Source organism: Sus scrofa, chromosome 13 (genome assembly GCF_054392235.1).
Source record: "Sus scrofa isolate SSC_HxYL_T2T_F1_AM1 chromosome 13, Sscrofa_HxYL_maternal_Yorkshire_Landrace_v2.0, whole genome shotgun sequence".
Classification (NCBI taxonomy): domain Eukaryota; kingdom Metazoa; phylum Chordata; class Mammalia; order Artiodactyla; family Suidae; genus Sus; species Sus scrofa.
This window is the reverse complement of record NC_139395.1, coordinates 71,617,178-71,639,488: the sequence shown is the minus strand read 5'-3', so window position 1 is coordinate 71,639,488 and position 22,311 is coordinate 71,617,178. Positions and strand designations below refer to the sequence as shown.

Below are 22,311 nucleotides of genomic sequence, written 5' to 3'. Positions count from 1 at the left end.
TGAAATCCATGCGTTCAGAGATATAATAAAGGACTAGGATATAGAACACTTATGAACTTCTACTATATTTTTAAACTGCATTCATGAATATTGCTTCTCTTTGGCGGTTTCTTCTCTCAGTCGTGCACACATATACACAAACCAAGGCATGGAACTCCCTTTGTTTAACATGTGTTTGGGTCTAAGCAGAAGCCTGAATAAACTGAAGAAGCAAAAGCATTACTGATTAATGCTGCTGATCAGTTCTCGGTAACTCACAGTCCTTTTGGAAATGAGAACCTAGATCCCCGGAATTTTTTACTGTTGAGAGTGTGACAGAAGGCAAAAGAAGATACAGCCTCAGAAGTCCCCGGACACTTTTTTTTTTATGTATTTTAACAGACCAATGCTTCTCAACCCTATTTGTCTAATAAAATCACGGGTAGAGGTTGAAAAGAGCAACCACAACCACCACCACAACTGAAAAATAGCTACCCGGGCTTCACCTAGAAAGTTAGAATAGCTGCCCAGAGAGCCTTAGATCTAAAAAGTGCCACAGGTAATGATTATAGGCAGTCAAAGGTGAGAACTAGTGTTTGCGGTTGTCAGGAAACACTGAGGAGAAAAAACAATGGAACAAAATAAAGCCTGTGGCATATACATGAATCATTTATCTCTGCATTTTCCAGGTTTCAGAGACTAAGTTTCTTCCACCAAGCATTGACAATTGCCCCAAATTAAATGAAAAACTTTAGTATTTACATTTTTTTCACAGAGCATACCAAAATAATTAGTGTGCACCATACACACACATACACACACACACACACACAATCAAATTACAAAGATAGCATGGTGCCCATCTGTGCTTGCCTGTGATCTAGAAGTTATTGAATTCTAGGGTCATTTGAGTAGCCCCTAACTGTAAATCAATGTGGTATAAGCCATAATCATTGAAAATGTCTGAAAAGGTTTTTATATTCACATGAAACTAGGAAAGAGTTCCCATTGCCTTTGAATCACAGAAACTGGAACTCTAGGCTTTTTAGTGGAAAAAGAGATTTTTTTAAACTACACACAATTGACTAAGTCACAACTAATAGCTCAAAACATCCTTTTCCCAGAAAACAACTGCTTTTTGACGTTGTAATTAGAGTAGGAAGCCAGTGAGAAGGTTAAGAATGAAAGGGTCTATAAATAGCATTCTGAAAGAAACACAAATTCAAGTACAGTTTCATAGGGCAGAGATGGGTTCCAAAGGGCAGAACCATGGTAGCTAGAGATAGGGGTCTGCTAATCCTGGTTCATGAGCAGAAAGAGGGGTAGAAACAACAGAAAATGCAAGTTTAGTTTCTTTGCTCAGCTTACAAAGCCGGACATGGTCTGGTGCTTGACACCCTCTCAAGGCTCTTTCCTCCCAGCTCCCTGCGTTCTACCTACAGTGGTCATTTTTAAGACCCTAGAAGATGCCTGGCTCTTTCTCTGCTCAGACTTCAGAGCTATACTCCTTCCAGACCTAAGGGGGTCAGCTCACTTTACCTCCTCAGAGAGGCCTCTTCTCTAGCTGGGGATCTAGCTAGAAGGATCTTCAGGAGTTACCATAGCAAGTTGCTTTCCCTGGGAAGCTGACTGTGACCGATGAATGAGCTATCTGTAATCAATGCAGGGGGAAGGGAGAGGAAGGAGGCTGAAGTGGATAAAGAGAAAAGCTGAGCTGTAACACACCTACACACCCCACAAGGAATTCTGAAGTAGGCATGATCCTCATAGCTGTCCTAATTTGGGCTAGGAAACTGGGCCTTTATCCCTCCTCATCAGGCATTAGACATCTCCCTAGAAAGAAGACACAACCCTGAGCAAGGGGGTATGCTCCTCATCTGCAGCAACTCTAACCTTGAGAGGGGTACTGACATGTGAGGGCTGGCTGTTGGCAATATTCCAAGCAACAGGAGGAGCAGCTGGTTCTCAAAAGCTGAAGTAGGTTGAGTGTTACAAAATCTACCACTGCGACTTTATCTCACTGGCCCTCCATTTTCTCTTTTGTAATATGGGGATGATACTAACAATTTTATTTATTTATTTATTTATTTATTTATTTATTTAGTCTTTTCTAGGGCCGCACCCACAGGGCATAGGGAGGTTCCCAGGCTAGGGGTCTAATCAGAGCTGCAGTCACCGGCCTATACCAGAACTACAGCAACTTGGGATCCGAGCCACTTCTGTGACCTACACCACAGCTCATGACAATGCTGGATCCTTGACCACTGAGTGAGGCCAGGAATCGAACCCACAACCTCATGGTTCCTAGTCGGATTCGTTAACCACTGAGCCATGTCGGGAATTCTGATACTAACAATTTTAAAAGATGTATAGTATCTAACATGATGACTGGCTCAATAGTAAGTTCTCCGTAATTGCTAAATTTGCATCTTTGCCTACTCTATACAGGAAAAAAAGGTGGATGCAATTTTTATCAGGGAGCATTTTTTTCAAAAGATGATTCCTTCCTTTCTTTATTCATCCTTTGACTCACTGAATATTTATTGAGTACCTACTAGGTGCTAGGGATTTTCTAGTACCTGAGGAAAGAGTGGTGCAAGTTCTTGTCCAAATGTAGCTTACATTTTAGTAATGAGAAGAAAGAAAATTACCATGTAAATAAGTAAGTAATAGGACATTGTTAGGACAAATGTTAACTGAAGGATGAAGAAATGCATTTATGAAGACGTCATATTATTGGATTCATTAATGGGTCTTTTCAACCCAAGTCAAACCAGCTTAAATATGGGGTATTTATTGGCCCACAAGCAAAAACCATAGAAAAATCAGAGGGAGAACCAGCAACAGAGGTCTCCGGATTCCAGAACCCAAATAGCATCCAGGTATCTTGCTTATTCTCACTTCTGTCTTGTTTGTTTGTGGCATCATTCTCTGAGATCAGCTCTGTTATTCCAGCTTGATTTCAGCAAATCCTCAGTGAAGGATGCTGAATATGACCAAACTGGCATTATCTGTCTCATCCTCTGAAAATATGCTGCTAAGTAAGGATAGTCCATAATTTGATCTGTACACATAGCCAGGGCAATAAAAGTAGTGTTGTTAATAATTATCAAGGCTTTCCCATGTATAAAACATAATGCCTTTATATAATTGCACCCATTAAGTATAAATTCTGTAAGTACTATTATCTCCTCGTTACTAAAAAGAAAACTAAGGCTCAAAAAGATTAAGTACCTTACAAAAGCACACATTATTAGTAAGTACTGAAGGTCAAATTCAAACCCACTTCAATCAGAGCCCCAAAGCACATGCTCATAACCACTGGATAATTAGGCCATGCTAATGTTGGTTGCTGTATAGTTATATCATAATAGGTATAATTATTTCATTACCTTAATTAATCCACACTAATCGATCTTCCATCCAACAAGAAGGCATGATAATTGGACATTCACATTTGAAAAGCATATCCATACTGAGGCTGATAAAATGGGAAATAATATAAGAAAAAATAGCAGAGGAATCAACTTGAAACACTATTTAATGCTATAATCATTGAAGCCAATCAAACAATGATTGACCAATTTAACCATATCTAATTCATGTCAGGGCTTTGCATGCTTTCATTAAGCTGGGAGGAGTCTATATTACATTGGAAAATCAGGGAGCCATTGCAAAATGAATACTAGCCTAGAAGTCAAAAGATATAAGATTTAATTCTTAGTAAATATGCAGTTGAATGAGTGAATCAACATCTCCATTTTCTAACCCACAATTTAGGAAGGGTAGTCCCTGGGCTATCTACTTAATATGCTTCATATGTACTACCTAAGGGTTAAGATGAAGAAAAATACTAAAGCATTTGGCATATTTATTACACAAAACATGAGGATAAGGTTTTAAACTACCAAGTGGAAAAAAATATATATCTGGATTCTTTCTTATACTGGTGGAAATAGGAAAAAAATTTCAATATTTAATATAATATAGTCAAAAGTAATCTTTGTAAGACTAAAGCTTGGTAGTGTTTTTGAAATTGCATTTTTCTTTTATGTTTTTAGTTTTATTATAGTTGATTTACAGTACTGTGTCAATTTCTGCTGTACATCAGAGTGACCCAGTCTGACACACACACACACACATATATATACATTCTCTTTCTCATATTACCTTCCATCATGTTCTATCCCAAGAGAATGGATATAGTTCCCTGTGCTGCACAATAGGACCTCATTGCTTATCTGAAACTGAATAATTTAAGTGAAGCATAAAAGAGTAAAGATGCTCCAATCAAAGCAAATACTTACCTACTTAAATAAGCGACAAGGGGTAAAATAAATCAGTTTCCCTTTTCTAGATTTATAAATATTACAGAATTTTACTTTGATTAAAAAAAAGAAAAAAGAAATAAAAGGCATCCAAATAGGAAGAGAAGAGGTATGCAGATGACATGATACTATGTATAGAAAACCCTAAGGACTCAACCCAAAACTACTTGAACTGATCAACAAATTCAGCAAAGTAGCAGGATAGAAGATTAACATTCAGAAATCAGTCACATTTCTGTATACCAACAATAAAATATTAGAAAAGGAATACAAAAATACAATATCTTTTAAAATTGTACCACAAAAAAATCAAACACCTGACCAAAAAGGTAACAGACTTATATGCTGAGAACAATAAAACATTAATCAAGGAAATTAAAGAAGATATAACGAAATGAAAAGACATTCCATGCTCCTGGGTGGGAAAAACTAATATTGTAAAAATGGCCATACTATCCAAAGTAATCTACAGAATCAATGCAACTGCTATCAAATAACCCAGGACATTTTTCACAGAACTAGAACAAACAATCCAAAAATTTATAAGGAACCACAAAAGACCCAGAATTGTCAAAGCAATCCCAAGGAACAAAAACCAAGCAGGAGGCATCACTCTCCCAGACTTCAAGCAATATTACAAAGCCACAGTCACCAAGACAGTGTGGTACTGGTACCAAAACAGACATACAGACCAACAGCACCAAATAGAGAACCCAGAAATAAGTCCAGACACCTACAGTCAATTAATCTTTGACAAGGGAGGCAAGAACATAAAATGGGAAAAAGACAGTCTTTTCAGCAAGAATTGCTGGGAAGCCTGGACAGCTGCATGCAAATCAATGAAACTAGAACATACCCTCACACCATGCATGAAAATAAACTCAAAATGGCTTAAAGACTTAAATATAAGACAAGACACCATCAAACTCCTAGAAGAGAACATAGGCAAAACATTCTCTGACGTCAACCTTACAAATGTTCTCTCAGGTCAGTCTCTCAAAGAAATAGAAATAAAAGCAAAAATAAACCAATGGGACCTAATCAAACTGACAAGCTTTGGCACAGCAAAGGAAAACAAAAAGACAACTTACAGCATGGGAGAAAATAGTTTCAAATGATGCAACTGACAAGGACCTAATCTTTAAAATATACAAACAACTTACACAACTCAACAGCAACAAAACCAACAACCCAACTGAAAAATGGGCAAAAAACCTGAATAGACATTTCTCCAAGGAAGATGTACAGATGGCCAACAAGCTCATGAAAAAATGCTCAAGTCCCTGATTATTAGAGAAATGCAAATCAAAACTACCATGAGATATCACCTCGCAACAGTCAGAATGGCCATCATTAGTAAGTCCACAAATAACAAATGCTGGAGGGGGTGTGGAGAAAAGGTAATCCTCCTGCACTGTTGGTGGGAATGTAAGTTGGTACAACCACTATGAAGAACGATATGGAGGTACCTTAGAAAACTATGCATAGAACTACCATATGACCCAGCAATCCCACTCTTGGGCATATATCCAGACAAAACTGGATGTTTATTACAGCACTGTTCACAATAGCTAAGACATGGAATCCACCCAAATGTCCCTGATAGATGATTGGATTAGGAAGATGTGGTATATATACACAATGGAATACTACTCAGCCATAAAAAGAATGACATAATGCCATTTGAGGCAACATGGATGGAACTAGAAACTCTCATCCTGAGTGAAGTAAGTCAGAAAGAGTAAGACAAATACCATATGATATCACTTATATCTGGAATCTAAGATATGGCACAAATGAATCTTTCCATAGAAAAGAAAATCATGGACTTGGAGAACAGATTTGCGGTTGCCAAGGGGGAGGGGAAGGGAGTAGGATGGATGGGGTGCTTGGGGTTAATAGATGCAGACTATTGCTTTTAGAATGAATTAGCAATGAGATCCTGCTGTGTAGCACTTGGGAACTATGTCTGGTCACTTATGATGGAGCATAATAATGTGAGAAAAAAGAACATATACATGTATGTGTAACTGGGTCACCATGCTGTACAGTAGAAAATTGAGAGAACACTGTAAATCAGATATAATAGAAAAAAATAAAAATCATTATTGATAAAAGAATCTTAGCAGTATTCTTAGGCATTTTATAAGAAATAAAAAAACAGTTTTTTTTTTCTAGAGGTATTTCTAGATGTTACGGTGGTTGAAAACTTTTGCCTAGAGGCTCATTTTTTATCATTTGATTTTACAGTCCTTGGATTTCAATTTCCAACTCAGCTTGATATTTTTAGTTGGAAAACTAAATTCATTTTAAACAGGACTATAAAAATGTGACAATTACAAAGGGAATGGTTTGAGAAACCAAACATAATGGGAAATTAAATGTCCCACTGAAACACTTTACAGGCTTTTTTAGCAGAAGAAATATGTGCTATAAAATGTAATCTACGATAACAGAAACTTCTAAAATGTGTATTAAAGAAATGTAAGTAAAGTTGCCAAAAGGTAGAATTATGCTTCTTTTCAAAATCTGCTTGCCCCAAACAACACTTGCCCTAACCTGCCAATGTACAGACTTCCCATATCTGGATTGAAATTTCTAGCTTCAGATTTGCCTGGAAAAAAATCATGGAAAGTTACAGCAGGAAGGAATCTTGTAATCTTATCCAATACCTCCCATTGTCTAAAGTATGAAATTGGAACTCAAAGTAATGAAATGATATGCCTAAAATCATACTACAAATTGGTGCTAGATTCCAAGATGATGGTGACAATGATGAAGATGATGACAATAGTAACTACTATTTACTGAGATGATTCTGTCATACTATTAAAACAAATGAACAAGATTCATTTTCACTTTTCTAACAGTGCACTCTGTCCTTAAGAAAGGCAGATTATACTGAACAGTGTTCTTAAGAAAGCTTTGATGCATTTCTCCCCATCCCGCTTCGCTTGCTTTTTTAGTGCAGGGAGTGTTGTGGTATCTATGGAGGCACCAGTCTTTGATCTCTGTGCATAAGACTTCCTTCCACAGCAGGATCATTTATGACAGGCTAATTTAGCCTTTGATCAGAGGCTTTGATTTACTTCTTAATTCACTGCTTCATCACTAGGCTCTCAGATATGCCTGCTCCCTTGCCCTCCCCAGTTGGGTTGGCCATAGCAGTGATGTATTTCATTGGTTTGCTTCCTCTCAAAGGCCTCATGTGTGCAGTTCAATAAAATCTGCTGTTCAGGGGAGGTGCCTATGATTTGTGTCAATGTTATACATGGTATTCTTCTACAACATGGATTGCCTTAGGGCAAAAATGGCTTTTTGTTGAGGAAACACAATTTTCTCCCTTCATTGGATTTTCTTCTAAGTCATTTGTTTGCTTGTGTTACATATTTCCACAGACATTTTATCTGTGCTGTATACCATGCTGCTACTTGAGAAGTCCTTTAAAATAACAATATAAGGCCCATAGCATGTTTATTAAGAATATCACCCAAGTTCTGCTAGGTTTCAGTGTCTCTTTGTCTTTAATATTGCAATGGTCATTTTATTTCAGTTTTCTCTGTAAAGAAATAGCAACTTTTTTTCTCCTATTGTAAAAAAGACTCTGCAGTTTGAAATTGCCAACAGAAAATAAGTAAATGATTAGAAAACGTCTATAAAGGCTAAGCCCAGCGCTATTAAAATCTTCAAATCAACAAACTGGCAGTAACAACAAAAATCTGCAAAATGATCACAGACCTGGGCTGTAAAATAAAATTCTTCACACAGTGCTCATCCTACAATCTTTTGATTTTGAGATGTCATTTCCCTAGTGACTTAAAATCTACCTGTAGCATTTTACCAACATATTTGCATATCTCAGCTTCCCTCTGGAGCCCCCACTGAGTTGCCATGCTTTAGAGGATCACATTTATTTGTGTACATGATTTGAATAAAAGCAACTTCAATTAGACTCCAGTTGAAACAAACATATTTTTGGCACCTCAATACTAAAATTATGTATGCAAACTGGAGGCAATCCAAAAAACAGCCACAAGAATGATAAAGGGAATGGAGTGCTTGGCTATGGAAGAAATGCAAGGCTCCTGAATGTCCCTAGAGTGGGTAAACACAATAAAGGAACATAACAGCCCATAAATATTTAAAAGGTATAAATATCAAATATGAATAGGAATGATTAATTCTGGGACAAGAGCATAGAGTTAGTTCTGGTGTACTTACATCACAGGAAAGAAAAAAGAAAGAGGAAAAGGATATTGTTTAATATCATTTTGAAATATGCAACATTAATTACTTAGGTGAATTATTTTAACATCCATTGGAATTTTATCGCCTCTGAATGCCCCATTAGCAAGAGATGCTGAAAAATGAATGCTTAATAATTCAAAACAGGGGAAGTTCTTTCAAGGAGATCTATTTTACTTGACTTCCACTTAGGATTTCTTGAGGAGAGATTTTCATTTTGTGTTAAGATTCATTCGACAGTATTTCACTTTTACTTCAGGAATGAACCAGAAGTGAATTAGCCATAGGCAACACCAACAAGATTTGGAGCCTTTAGCCAGGTGGGTCCATATTAAAGACAGGACAGGTAAGGGAACATCAGAATTCATCAGAATCAAGTTTAAGTGGGACTAGAAACGCCCAGCAAGATTGACTAGACTGTAGGACCCCGGGGAGCAATCCCAAAATTTAACCCAGAAGAGATCCAAGGAGCGACTGATCAGGTGAATCCTTCTCTCTCTCAGCTCTTCCCTTTCTTTTTCCTCACCTTCCGATGTTTATAAAGTAGCTAGTATGTGCTAGGTTCTACACTCAGTGGAAACAAAGCAAATATATATTTGAACAGGACCCTGCCCTCAAAGACATATTAATGAGACAAATGTGTAAGCAATAAATTGAATCTGAATGTAGGGCATGTAAACATAAGTAAAACAAGATAGAGGCAGGGTCAGCAAAGCAAGTTGCATTTGTGCAGTGATTTAGTCAGGGTTCTCCAGAGAAAAAGAACCAAGAGGAAATAGATAGGAATAGAAAGAGATGTATTAGAGAACTGTCTCACTTTAAGAAGGATGAGAAATCCCATGATCTGCTGGCTGCAAGCTGCAGAACCAGCAGAGCCAGTGGCAAAATTCACTATGATCTCAAAGGCTCAGGAAGCAAGAATGCTAGGAGTTCCTGTTGTGGCTCAGTGGGTTAAGGACTCTGCATTATATCTGTGAGGATGTGGATTCAATCTCTGGCATTGTTCAGTGAGTTAAGAGTCTGGCATTGACATGAACTGAGGTGTAGGTCACAGAGGTGGCTCATATCTGGTGTTGCTGAGCCTGTGGCATAGGCCTGCGGCTGCAGCTCAAATTCAGTCCCTAGCCTGGGAACTTCCAAATGCCACTAGTTCGGCATAAAAGAAAAAAAAACAAAAATACCCAAGAATGCTAATGACAGAGGGCTGAAGATGGGTGTCCCATCTCAAACAGAGAACAAATTCACCCTTCCTCTGCCTTTTCCTTTTGTTCAAGCCCACATGAATTGGATAATACCCACTGAAACTTGTGACAGCTATCTTCATTCAGCCTACTGATACAAATGCTAGTCTCCTCTGGAAACAACCTCAGAGACTCATCCAGAAATACTGTCTCACCAGCTATCTGGGCATCCAATAGACCAGTCAAGTTGATATTTAAAATTAACCATCATATGTGGCACTTTGCACTGAGAACATTTCATAAAGGACAGGTTTTTATATCTTGTCCTGCAAGAGTATGGGAGCCAAGCACTGATGGAACTGAGCACGTGGAGTGGTCCCTGAGAGTAGATGTGGATGTCACTGGAAAATAACCAATACATTTATGACAGCTTTACCGAGTAGCAAGGGAAGGCACTTTACTAAGACTTAAATGAAAATACTGCTCTCTCTTACCTCCTCTCAGGACGTTCAGCCTAGTCTTTGATATATGTAAGAAAAATGCACCCAAATCCATAAATCAGTAGGAGGAGCTGTGTGCAGAGATAAGCACCATCAACCAATCTCAGCACATGACCCAAGGTCACTTACTATATTTAACAGAGCGTGTATTTTATTGTGATCTTCTGCTACAAAGATCCAGTCTCTATCATTCAGCTACTGAAGCCTTCTGTTAAGATGTATGGAAAGCATCATCTTTGGATAAATTATACATTGGTATGGCAATGACGGAAATATATAGATAAACCTATGTTAATGTGCCGGTGTACCAACTCAGGCTGGTACAATTTCTAACAAAGTGTAGACTGTGCTGTGAGCAAGTTCAGATAAATCTAAGTGTTGACATATATAACGGCAAAATTAGTATTCATATAGTACAGTCTAATCAGAGTCCTTGGGATGATTTCACTCCATTCTTTTAATTCTTGAGAGGCCATGTAGGCAAAGGAGACTTTCTAAATCAAAGATTCTCAAAAGAAAATTAATGTTAATTGTGCTTGTGTGGTGTGTGTATCTCCTAAGACTATGATTCCACAAACGCTTCTTGGAAGGTGCTGAGCTGAATTTCTCAAGCACTACAATGAAAACGGATGGCAAGGGAACTTATTTTGCAGAATTAAACAATGATTTGATAGATCATCAAGAGGAACACAGGAAAATAAACATAATTCAATAAAATAAAGAATGCACTGTTACGAGTGAGTGATTTGTTTTGCAGGTTGCCATCCATTTTCATGATGTCAAAAGGCACATTCATCAATACCTCATCATGGCACAACCACAATTAAAGTTATTCATGGTAGCTTGCTAATACCTTTTTTTTTTTAATTTAATATCTCAGACATTTATTTCATCCTTTAATTTCTGAAAGATTTACCTAGGTTTCTCAGGATCTAGAAACTTACTTAGGATGAAACCATAGAAGAGTTTTTATATAATAAAAGTACTCCTCATAACCAATCATCATAAAAGGATTTGATTAACAGATTTCAAGAAGAGTTTTCTCTAAGAATATGAGTGTATATTTCAAAAGCTTTTTAATCTTCTAAAGGACCAGCAGATTAACTGGAGCTAGAAAGCCTCCAGATACAGATACTAATATTTTCTTTTCCATTCTTAGAGAAAAGTTGTTTGGTCATTGTTCAAAGTCCCCAAGTTTTCTACTGAAGAGATCTGAATAGTAGCCTTCTTGCAACAAGCTCCAAAGGAAGGGAGTATCTAAATAGGGTACAGGTGGAGTTTCTGTCATGGCTCAGCAGTAACAAACCTGAACAGTATCCATAAGGACACGGGTTCAATCCCTGACCTTGCTTAGTGGGTTAAGAATCTGGCATTGCCCGTGAGCTGTGTCTTAGGTCACAGACATGGTTCAGATCTAGTATTGCTGTGGCTGTGGTGTAGGCCAGCAGCTGCAGCTCCGATTAGACCCCTAGCCTGGGAACTTTCATATGCTGTGAGTGCAGCCCTAAAAATACAAAATAAATAAATAAACAAACAAATAAATAAATAGAGTAGAGGCAAAGTCACCCCAGGGAATGAGACAAAGGTGGCACATGTTTTGCAGAACAGTTTCCTCATAGGGCTGTTCTTGGAAAAGTCCCTCATTTGCTTAGGAGGCCCCTCCTTGTTTCTAGGCAGTAGATAAGCCAGCAGTGACTAAAAAGTTAAGGTGTTCTATCTCTTTCCACACTGTTTTCTTTAGAGTTACTAAGGTCCCAGTATACAAACTGCATATATAAAGATTTTGCATGCACCCCAAAATATCTTAATTCTACAGCAGTGCATATTCTCTTGATAACAAAATGTGCTTCTGAGAAAGTAAAATGAATATTGAAAAAAAATACCTTTTTTTCTCAAGCAACAAACTAGAGAATATAACATAAAGAAGCAAACTCACAGATACAGAGAACAAACTAGTGGTTACCAATGAGGGAGGGGGAAGGGGGGAGGGAAAATAAAGGGATAGGATATTAAGAGGTACAAACTATCATGTATAAAATAAGCTGCAAGGACATATTGTAAAACAGGGGGAATAACTACTTTGTAACAACTATAAATGTAGTATAACCTTTAAAATTTGTGAATCACTATAGGGCATACCTATAATTTGTGTAACATTATGTATCAACTATACTTCTACAAAAAATACCACTTTTTTTCTCAAATTGCTTTACCTTTAAAAACTAGTAATGCTAGGAAGTATCAACATTTATAAAACAATCATATAGACTCAACACAGTGCTAATAAGCATTATCAAAATAATCTGATTTAACCTGAACCTCCAGGAAATTACAACTATTAGTCTAATTTTACGATTTAGGAAATGGAGTTTTGAGAGGACTAAAAAGCTACCCCACAACCAGATCCTTGTGTGTCTGGCCCTTGAAAGCAGACTTTTTCTCTTTCTTCCAAACTCTTTGAAATTTGTTACAGTTCAGCCTGGTACTGCACAAAGAATTTGAAAACGCTCCAAAGGAGGATTGAGGTCAGATTTCACATTGATCCAAATCCAAGGGACAGTTACTGAAGCTGAAAGCCCTTCAGACCATAAAGAGGTGAGCTCTGACTGACCAATGAAAATATAGGGGTTTTTTTTACTAAAGCATCAAGCCTCCTAAGAAATTGAGCTGCTCAGATCCCAATGGTGAAACTCATTTTTCTATTAAAAATGACATTTAGATAAACATCAAGATGCAACTTTCAAATACGCCAAGAGGTCAGCTAATAAGAAAAATAACTTAGTTAGTTTGCTATTTGAAAAATAAGCCAGCATGTTAATGAAACCCTAAAAAAATACCCCAAGAACTCACTATATTGCATACCTGGTCCATATCCTGGCACTCCCTGCGGCTATATTCTTCTACCAGTCATTGCAATAATTAAATGCATTTAAAATTCATAAAGCCACTGATTAAGGAAAATATTCTTACCAGTAACTTAAGTTCCCTTTGGTTCCACTATGATATGTCTGCAGTATTAACACAGGGTCATTGTTTGCAGTTTATAGCACCTAGAGATAGATTAGAAAGTAGCAATTTTAGAGATAATTTCACCTAAAGAACAACTTTTAAATTAATGTTTACCTTTTCCCTGTTTTAAAAGCAAATCTAGTTTTTCTTTCTTCCCACTCCTCCAAAAAATTCCCAAATACCTAAACAATAGCATTGCTCTGTTGCTGAGGATAAAATGAATCCTCTAGATTTCTGAGATTAAATGAAGCAGAGATGCAGAAAACAACCACATAATTCCTCTTCTTATTGAAAGAATTATTGATGTGTCTTCTCTCAAGAATTCAAGTATTTTGCAACAGACCACAATTTGTGCGAATTTCTACTTGGCAGTCCTCCATGAACTGTTTTTCGCAACAGCCACTTGCCTTTGTCTGAGGCTGTGACCAATTTATCAAAATAAAACAGTATAAGCTAAAATGATGAGAGCTCTATCAGGAAGCACACTCCAAAATCAGAACTCTATGAATTAGAGTTAACATAAACCTTCAAGAGGCCATCTCTCACCCAGGTGTTATCATCAACCCCCCCATTTTTAAAAAATCAATATATGAAATGAATGAAGTATTTCAACCAGTATACACAATCCTTTTATTGTTAATTTCCAAATGATTTCAGGATTGGCTCCCAATCTCTAAAAATTTGTTTATAAGATTTTTTTTCCCAATGCTTACCCAAGAGTACATCTTTGAAAAGCTAAGATTTTCTGTTGAACATAAGAAAATAAGTCAAAGTTGTTTTTTGGTTTGTTTGTTTTGTTTTTTCCCCATACCAGGTGTCTTAACTTAATGAGCATCATTCAGAAGAGCTAAATTCCCCCTAGTAATTCTAACTCATTCCAGTAAAAATTACTAATTAGGAGTTCTCACTGTGGCTCAGCAGGTTAAGAACCCAACATAGTGTCCACAAGGATACAGGTTCCATTCCTAGCCTTGCTCAGTGGGTTAAGGATCTCGCATTGCCACAAGCTGCAGTGTAGGTCACAGATGTAGCTTGGATCTGGTGTTGCTGTGGCTGTGGCATAGGCTCCAACTGCAGCTTGGATTAGACCTCTAGCCCAGGAACCTCCATATGACACAGGTTTGGCCATAAAAAGAAAAAAAATATATTAATAAAAGAGATTAATAAAACCACAATATTTCTCACTGTCACCCTAAGAAAAAGGATGGCTAAAATATCCAAGTAACTCGCTTCCTTTCTGTGCATTATTTGACAGTCTCTTTGGCCTTATTCCAAAAAACTGTTGCCAAAAAGCTATAAGCAAATGGCAATGCTTCTGGAGAGAATCTCACACCAATACACGGAAAAGAAAAATTCCACCTTAGCAAGTAGGAGAATAGCCCCACTGCTTTCCAATTGACCAAGTGACACACTGCACAGACTGTACCCTGTATACTTTTGTTTAGTGACCTCATTTCAATCCCTTTAGTTCAACTTCTGACACTGTTATAATTTGTATTATTATAAAAAAAACTTTACCAATGACCCACAATGTCCAAAACATTTAATATGGCTCCTAACACATAGCTTGAGTATAATTGTATTTTTTATTGAATTCCACAGGCTATAGAAGCCTTTCCTCTCAACAGAGGAATATAAAAACTGGCCATCATTTGTTGTGTCCAGATTCCTCTGTGTTTCAATAGTCACTCCATGGGGAAAAGAAAAAATGAAATGTTTCCATGTGTTGATTCCAAATTAGATTTGCTGATTGGCCCACTCCATGTACTGAGGCTAAAGTTAAGTGATGTAAAACAGGATGTCCTTTATTTATCCCAGTGATAAAGAACATCATAAGTCAGGTATATTCAGCAGCCAGGGAGCCACTGTTATGGTTCCATTATTAAATCTCTCTAAGATATCTCTTTAAAACCTACCTGTGTCACACAGCTACTGCAGGTGCCTTTTCCCAGTGGTCTCCCCTTTCTACCTCTGTCAATAACACCCATGCCAATGGGGATCAGTGCCCGTGCTGAATCAGACACTCTCTTGCTTAGCATTTTCAAGACAGTCATTTGGCATTAGGAATGGAGACTATAGCTACTGATCAAACTTATTTGCAAGCTCAGGGCAGCGGTCTAGGCCTGCTGAGCTCTCATCTGCTTCATTCAACTTTGGTTGAGAAGGAACTCACATTAATCACGGATATAAGCTTTCTACTGCTAATTCAAACCCTGTGTATGTGTGTGTGTATGTGTGTGTGTGTGTGTGTGTGTGTGTGTGTGCGCGCGTGCTTGGTGTTGGTGTATATAAAGGATTATTTCTGTGCTATCAGGTCTCCTTTTATTCCTTCATGTTGTGTTTGCATAATCTCCACAAAGGGGTATGCAGACAGCCCTTTTGACTGCAGCAAGTGATACTAGGACAAACACATGTATAATTGATATTAAACATATCTATGAAGACACATATGTTGGTATTAAAATAGCATAGATGTATATGTGAGTATATATGTCATTTTTAGCTCATTGTATCTCATTTTAAATTTCAGTTTGCTTTTGTGTTTTCTTATGGTAATTAAGAGTGCACTATGAATCTGTACAATTTGGGATATATGTATATTGGAGGTATAGGATCAAATATTATTATGAGAAGGGCACACTCACATACTACTGCAATTTAAGAAAATATCTTTCTCATTCTACTTTTATTGTATGTAGCAGGATATATAATCTTTTGGATTTGTTTTAAGCCTTTACCTTCTCTCCTATCACCACTAATACAAATAACTTCTTTTCCATTCTTAGAGAAAAGTTGCATATTCATTTTTCAAAGTCCCTAAGTTTTTCTACTTCAGAGATATGAATAAGCATACCTGCCAAATGTCAAAGGAGGAATGAGGAATACTGAAACGAAATCTGACTTAGAATCATACTAAAGTAAAATGGCCATTTGGACCTTTGTTGGTGGTTTGCTTTAAAAAAAAAAAAAAAAAACAAGGATGACTGAAAGAAACTGTAGCTTAGGCACAATCAAAATAATTACGCTCTACTCACTCGAGGTAAAAGTAATAGAAAGATGGAGAAAGCACAATGGAGAGAGAAACAGAACTTTCTCAAAGTAAAAGGCAGTAAAGAATGGATTGTGATCCACTTAGGTGAACCCATGGCAGATGTAAAACAGGAGCTCGGAATCAGGTGAACTCAGGTCCATCTGCTTTCCTAATATGAACACCTTGCTGCTCTGAGGTTATTTAGAAATTGAAAATAGTATTTTTCACACAATATGGCCCCTATAAGCAGATCTATAGTTTCATACGTGCTCAGCAAAACAGATGGTAATGTCTTCCAGTACTGGATGAAAAGCTGTCTGTATAAGAATTATTTACAGGAGTTGCCTGGTAAGGATCCAGATTTGTCACTTCTGAGGCTCTGGTTACTGCTATGGCACGGTTCAATCCCTGGCCGAGGAACTTCTGAATGCCAGTGATGTGGCCAGAAAATAAGAATTATTTAGTGATAATAAGTAATTCTTCTACATGGCACCATCCTAGGAATTTTTTTTTTTTTTTTTTTTTTTTTAGGGCCGAACCCACAGCATATGGAGTTTCCCAGGCTAGGGGTCAAAACCACCAGCCTCCAAACAGCTAAAGCAACTCAGGATCCAAAACTCATCTGCAATCTACGTCACAGCTCATGGCAATGCCTGATCCTTAACCCACTGAGCAAGGCCAGGGATAGAACCTGCAACCTCATGGTCACTAGTTGGATTTGCTTACACTGCACCATGATGGGAACTCCATCCAAGGATATTTTTAATGTGAATTCTCTGTATCCACTGAATTTACAACAGATTGTATATAAATCGCAACTGCATTCTAGACAAAATTAACTAGAGACCAAATGGCATCATAAATATTACTGCTAGGTTTTATCTGCATTTAATTTAGGAATATTGAGTTCCATTAGGGTATATCCTTATTATTTTTTATTTTATTTATTCTTTTAAAATTTTGTATCAAAGAATACTTGATTTACAATGTTATTCCAATTTTTGCTGTACAGCAAAGTGATCCAGTCATAAATATATGTACATTCCTTTTCTTACATTATCTTCCATCATGGTCTATCTGAAGAGATTGGATATATAGTTCTTTGTACTATACAGTAGGACGTTACTGTTTATCCATTCTTTTTTTTTTTTTTTTGTCTTTTGTCTTTTTGTTGTTGTTGCTGCTATTTCTTGGGCCGCTCCCACGGCATATGGAGGTTCCCAGGCTAGGGGTTGAATCGGAGCTGGAGCCACCAGCCTACACCAGAGCCACAGCAACGCGGGATCCAAGCCGCGTCTGCAGCTTACACCACAGCTCGCGGCAACGCCAGATCCTTCACCCACTGAGCAAAGCCAGGGATCGAACCCGCAACCTCATGGTTCCTAGTCGGATTCGTTAACCACTGCGCCACGACGGGAACTCCCACTGTTTATCCATTCTAAATGTTATAGTTTGCATCTACCAACCCTGAACTTTCAGCCCATCATACTCCCTCTCCCTCCCCTTTGGCAACAAATCTGTTCTCTATATCTGTGAGCCTGTTTCTATTTTGTAGATAGGTTTATTTGTGCCATAGTTTAGATTCCACATATAAGTCACATCAAATGATATTTATCTCTCTTTATGACTTCACTTATTATGAGAAGCTCTAGTTGCATCCATGTTGCTGCAAATGGCATTACTTCAGTCTTTCTCATGGCTGAGTAGTAATCCATTCTACATATGTACCATGTCTTCTTTAATCCATTCATCTGGCAATGGACATTTAGGTTGTTTTCACGCCTTGGCTATTGTAAATAGTGCTGCAATGAATATAAGGGTGCATGTATCTTTTTAATTATAGTTTTTTCTGAATATATGCCCAGGAGTGGGATTGTTGGATCATATGGTGGTTCTGTATAAGTTTTCTAAGGTACCTCCATGCTGTTTCCATAGTGGTTGTACATTCCCACCAACAGGGTAGGAGGGTTCCCATTAGGGCATATCTTGATTGTCACTGTAATCCCAGGGCCACCACTTGGCAACATAGTGAAGCTTAATAAATACATTTTGGATGGATCAGTGATTGAACATACAAAAGCTACACATATCAAAAAATAGTGGTACTGCACAGTTCCACAGCCTGACAGTAAACGTCACTCTGTTAAAGAAGGAAGGTGCATGTTAATTGAGGACACTGCAGACTAAGGAAAAAGAGCCAGAGGAGCTGAAAATAGAGTAAATGTGCTCCCTGTGTGCTCTTAGGCTAATCACATAACCTTTCAGAATCCCAGTTGTCTCATTGGTTAATAAGGGATAACAGTACCTACCTTGCAGAACAGGGTTGGTGGATAGGACTAACATCAAAGAAAAGCTTAGCTCAGGCCTGGGACCAAGGAGGTGGCAGCACAGATCTCCAACATCATCCAGAGGCAGGTAATGAGGCTGGGAGGGGAACCTGATCAGTCCTCACCCCCTAAACTCAGCCAACTGGAGAAAATATATGCTATCACAATTAAGAGCCTAAGAACCTTAACGGCTGTAAGCTACCTGTGTGGCCATTATCTGCCTTATTCTCATGAGGAGGAAAGGATTTATTTACAATGTATTTTGGGAAAGTTTGTGATCTCCTCAAGGCCAGGAAAAACAATCGTTTTATTAATTTTTAACTCCCCAGGGCTATGTGACTGGTAAGAGGTAAAATTACTATTCAAACTCAGACAGTATGGCCACAGAACCAGAACTCTTAACCACTTCACTATACTTCCTCTGGGAACCAGCCCTGAATTACTTGTAAAGGCTGCAAAATGACATTATGGTATTAATGGCATTAATAAGTCTAAAACAGCCAAACTCAGATTTTGATTTGGTTGTTGGAACCAAATTCAGCTAGATCGCTGAGCTCTCTAATTAACTCCAAACTCATCAAGCAGTGGCTGAGAAGAGTCCTCAGCCATTTTAAGTGGGTGTACTTCAAAAGCCATGGCTGAGGGAACCGAAGATGGCGGAATAGAAGGACTGGAGCTCAACTTCTCTCCTAAAAACAAAAAAATTCACAACTAAAGACTGAGCACACTTCACCAAAATGGACCGGAAACCTTAAAAAAGATACCCTACTCCAGAAGAAAAAGAGGACACATCAAGAGGTAGGAGGGGTGATTTCACGATATAAACAACCCCATACCTCCTGGGTGGGAAGCTCCATAGACTGGAAAATAACTGGTTCACAGAGACTCATCTACAGGAGTGAGAGTTCTGAGCCACACATCAAACTCTCATGTGTGGGGATCTGGCACAGGGAGAAAGAGCCCCGGAGTATCTGGCATTGAAGGCCAGTGGGGCTTGTGTGCAAGAGCTCCACGGGACTGGGGGAAACAGAGACCCCATTCTTAAAAGGCACACACAGACTTTCACGTGCACTGAGTCCCAGGGCAAAGCAAAGTCTCCAAGGGAATCTGGGTCAAACCTGACCACAGTTCTTGGAGGACATCCTGGGAAAACAGGGGTGAATGTGGCTTGTTGTGAGGGAAGGACACTGAAGGCAAAGCTCTCGGGAATATTCAGCATTAGTGACTTTCTCTGGAGGTGGCTATTTTGGGAAAATCTGGCCCCACCCATCAGCCAGCCACTGAGAAGCCCCAGGGCAAACAACCCAGGTGGGATCACAGCCCCACCATCAATAAACAGGCTGCCTAAAGACCCCTCAGTCACACAGCTGCCACTAATCCCATCCAGAGACTAAGCCCCACCCACCAGAGGGATTAGAATCGGCTCCTCCTACCAGGGGGCAGGCATCAGCCCCTCCCATCAGGAAACCTACACCAAGCCCCCATACTGACTTCAGCCACAGGGGGGCAGACATCAGAAGTAAGAGAGGCTACAACTCTTGTATCTGTAAGAAGATCACCACACCAAAAGCCGATAAAAATGAAAAGACGGAGAACTATAACTCAGATGAAGGAGAAGGAAAAAACCCCAGAAAAACAGCTAAGCCATGAGGAGATCCTCAGCCTCCAGGAAAAAGACTTTAGACTGTTGATGCTGAAGATGATGCAAGACATTGGAAATAAACTGGAGGCAAAGATGGATAACTTACAGGAAACACTGACCAAAGAGATACAAGATATAAAACTTAAACAAGAAGAGATGCAAAATACAATAACTGAAAGAAAAAATTCACTAGAAGCAGCTAACAGCAGAATACAGGAGGCAGAAGAACAAATAAGCAAGGTGAAGGAAAGATTAGTGCAAATTACGGATGCAGAACAGAAAAGAGAAAAAAGACTGAAAACAAATGAAGAGAGTCTCAGAGAACTCTGGGACAACATGAAACGCACCAACATCCGTATTATAGGGGTGCCAGAAGGAGAAGAAAGATAGAAGGAGACAGAAAAAATATTCCAAGAGATAATAGCCGAAAACTTCCCTAACATGGGGAAGGAATCACTCACTCAAATCCAGGAAGCCCAACGAGTACCATACAAAATAAACCCAAGGAGGAACACCCCGAGACACATACTAATCAAACTGACCAAAATTAAAGACAAAGAGAAAATCTTGAAAGCAGCTAGGGAAAAGAAACAAATAACATAAGGCTATCGGCAGATTTTTCAACAGAAACTCTGCAGGCCAGAAGGGAGTGGCATGATATACTCAACATGATGAAAGGAAAAAATCTCCAACCAAGATAACTCTACCCAGCAAGGCTCTCATTCAGATTTGAAGGAGAAATCAAAACGTTCACAGATAAGCAAAAGCTGAGAGAATTCAGCAACACTAAACCAGCCTTACAACAAATACTAAAGGAACTTCAATAGGCAGAAAAGAACAAGAGAAGAAGGAAAGGAAAAAGAGCAGCAAAAACAAATCCAAAGTAATTAATAAAATGGCAATAAGAACATACATATCAATAATTACCTTAAATGTGAATGGACTAAACGCCCCAACCAAAAGACATAGACTGGCTGAATGGATACAAAAACAAGACCCATACATATGCTGTCTTCAAGAGACCCACTTCACTTCTAGGGACACATACAAATTGAAAGTGAGAGGATGGAAGAAAATATTTCATGCAAACAGGGATCAAAAGAAAGCTGGAGTAGCAATACTCATATCAGACAAAATAGACTTTAAAATGAAGAATTTTTTCAGGGACAAAGAAGGACATCACATAACGATCAAAGGATCAATCCAAGAAGATGTTATAACAATTTTAAATATCTACGCACCCAACACAGGTTCACAACAATATATAAGGCAACTGATAACAACCTTAAAAGGAGAAATTGACAATCATAGTGGGGGACTTTAACACCCCACTTACAGCAATGGACAGATCAACCAGACAGAAAATCAATAAGGAAACACAGGCCCTGAATGAAGCATTAAACCAGATGGACTTAATAGATATTTATAGGACATTTCATCCAAAACCAACAGAATACACATTCTTCTCAAGTGCACATGGAACATTCTCTAAGATTGACCATATCCTGGGCTACAAATCCAACCTCAGTAACTTTAAGAAAATTGAAATCATATCAAGCATCTTTTCCGACCACAATGCTATACAACTGGAAATCAACAACAAGGAAAAAACTGCAAAAAAACACAGACACGTGGAGACTCAACAACATGCTACTAAACAACCAATGGATCACTGAAGAAATCAAAGAGGAAATTAAAAAATACCTAGCAGCAAATGACAATGAAGATTCAACACTCCAAAACCTATGGGATGCAGCAAAAGCCATTCTAAGAGGAAAGGTTATAGCAATACAAGCCCACCTCAGGAAACAAGAAAAAGCCCAAATAAACAAGCTAATTTTACATCTAAAGCAGCTCGAAAGAGAAGAACAGACATGACCTAAAGTTAGTAGAAGGAAAGAAATCATAAAGATCAGAGCAGAAATCAATGAAATGGAAGCAAAGAAAACCATAGAAAAGATCAATGAAACGAAAAGCTGGTTCTTTGAAAAGATCAACAAAATTGATAAACCCCTAGCCAGACTTATCAAGCAAAAAGGAGATAGGACTCAAATCAGTAAAATTAGAAA

General features: G+C 38.2%; 1 protein-coding gene across 42 annotated transcripts in view; it reads right to left on the bottom strand.

Moving 5' to 3' along the window:
• Positions 1-22,311, bottom strand: part of CHL1 (cell adhesion molecule L1 like) — a 229,453-nt gene that overhangs the window by 163,512 nt on the left and 43,630 nt on the right. For 20 of the 42 annotated variants that reach the window (XM_021069244.2, XM_021069261.2, XM_021069255.2 and 17 more), the window contains exon 2: positions 13,204-13,283. The exons of 10 other annotated variants lie outside the window; for them this stretch is intronic. The gene's annotated coding sequence lies outside the window, so the exon portion shown is untranslated. Of the gene's footprint in view, positions 1-3,371; positions 3,461-13,203; positions 13,284-13,424; positions 13,658-22,311 lie in introns of those variants that run through there. 12 more of the 42 variants (XM_021069248.2, XM_084989078.1, XM_084989073.1 and 9 more) reach the window with 5 other exon arrangements.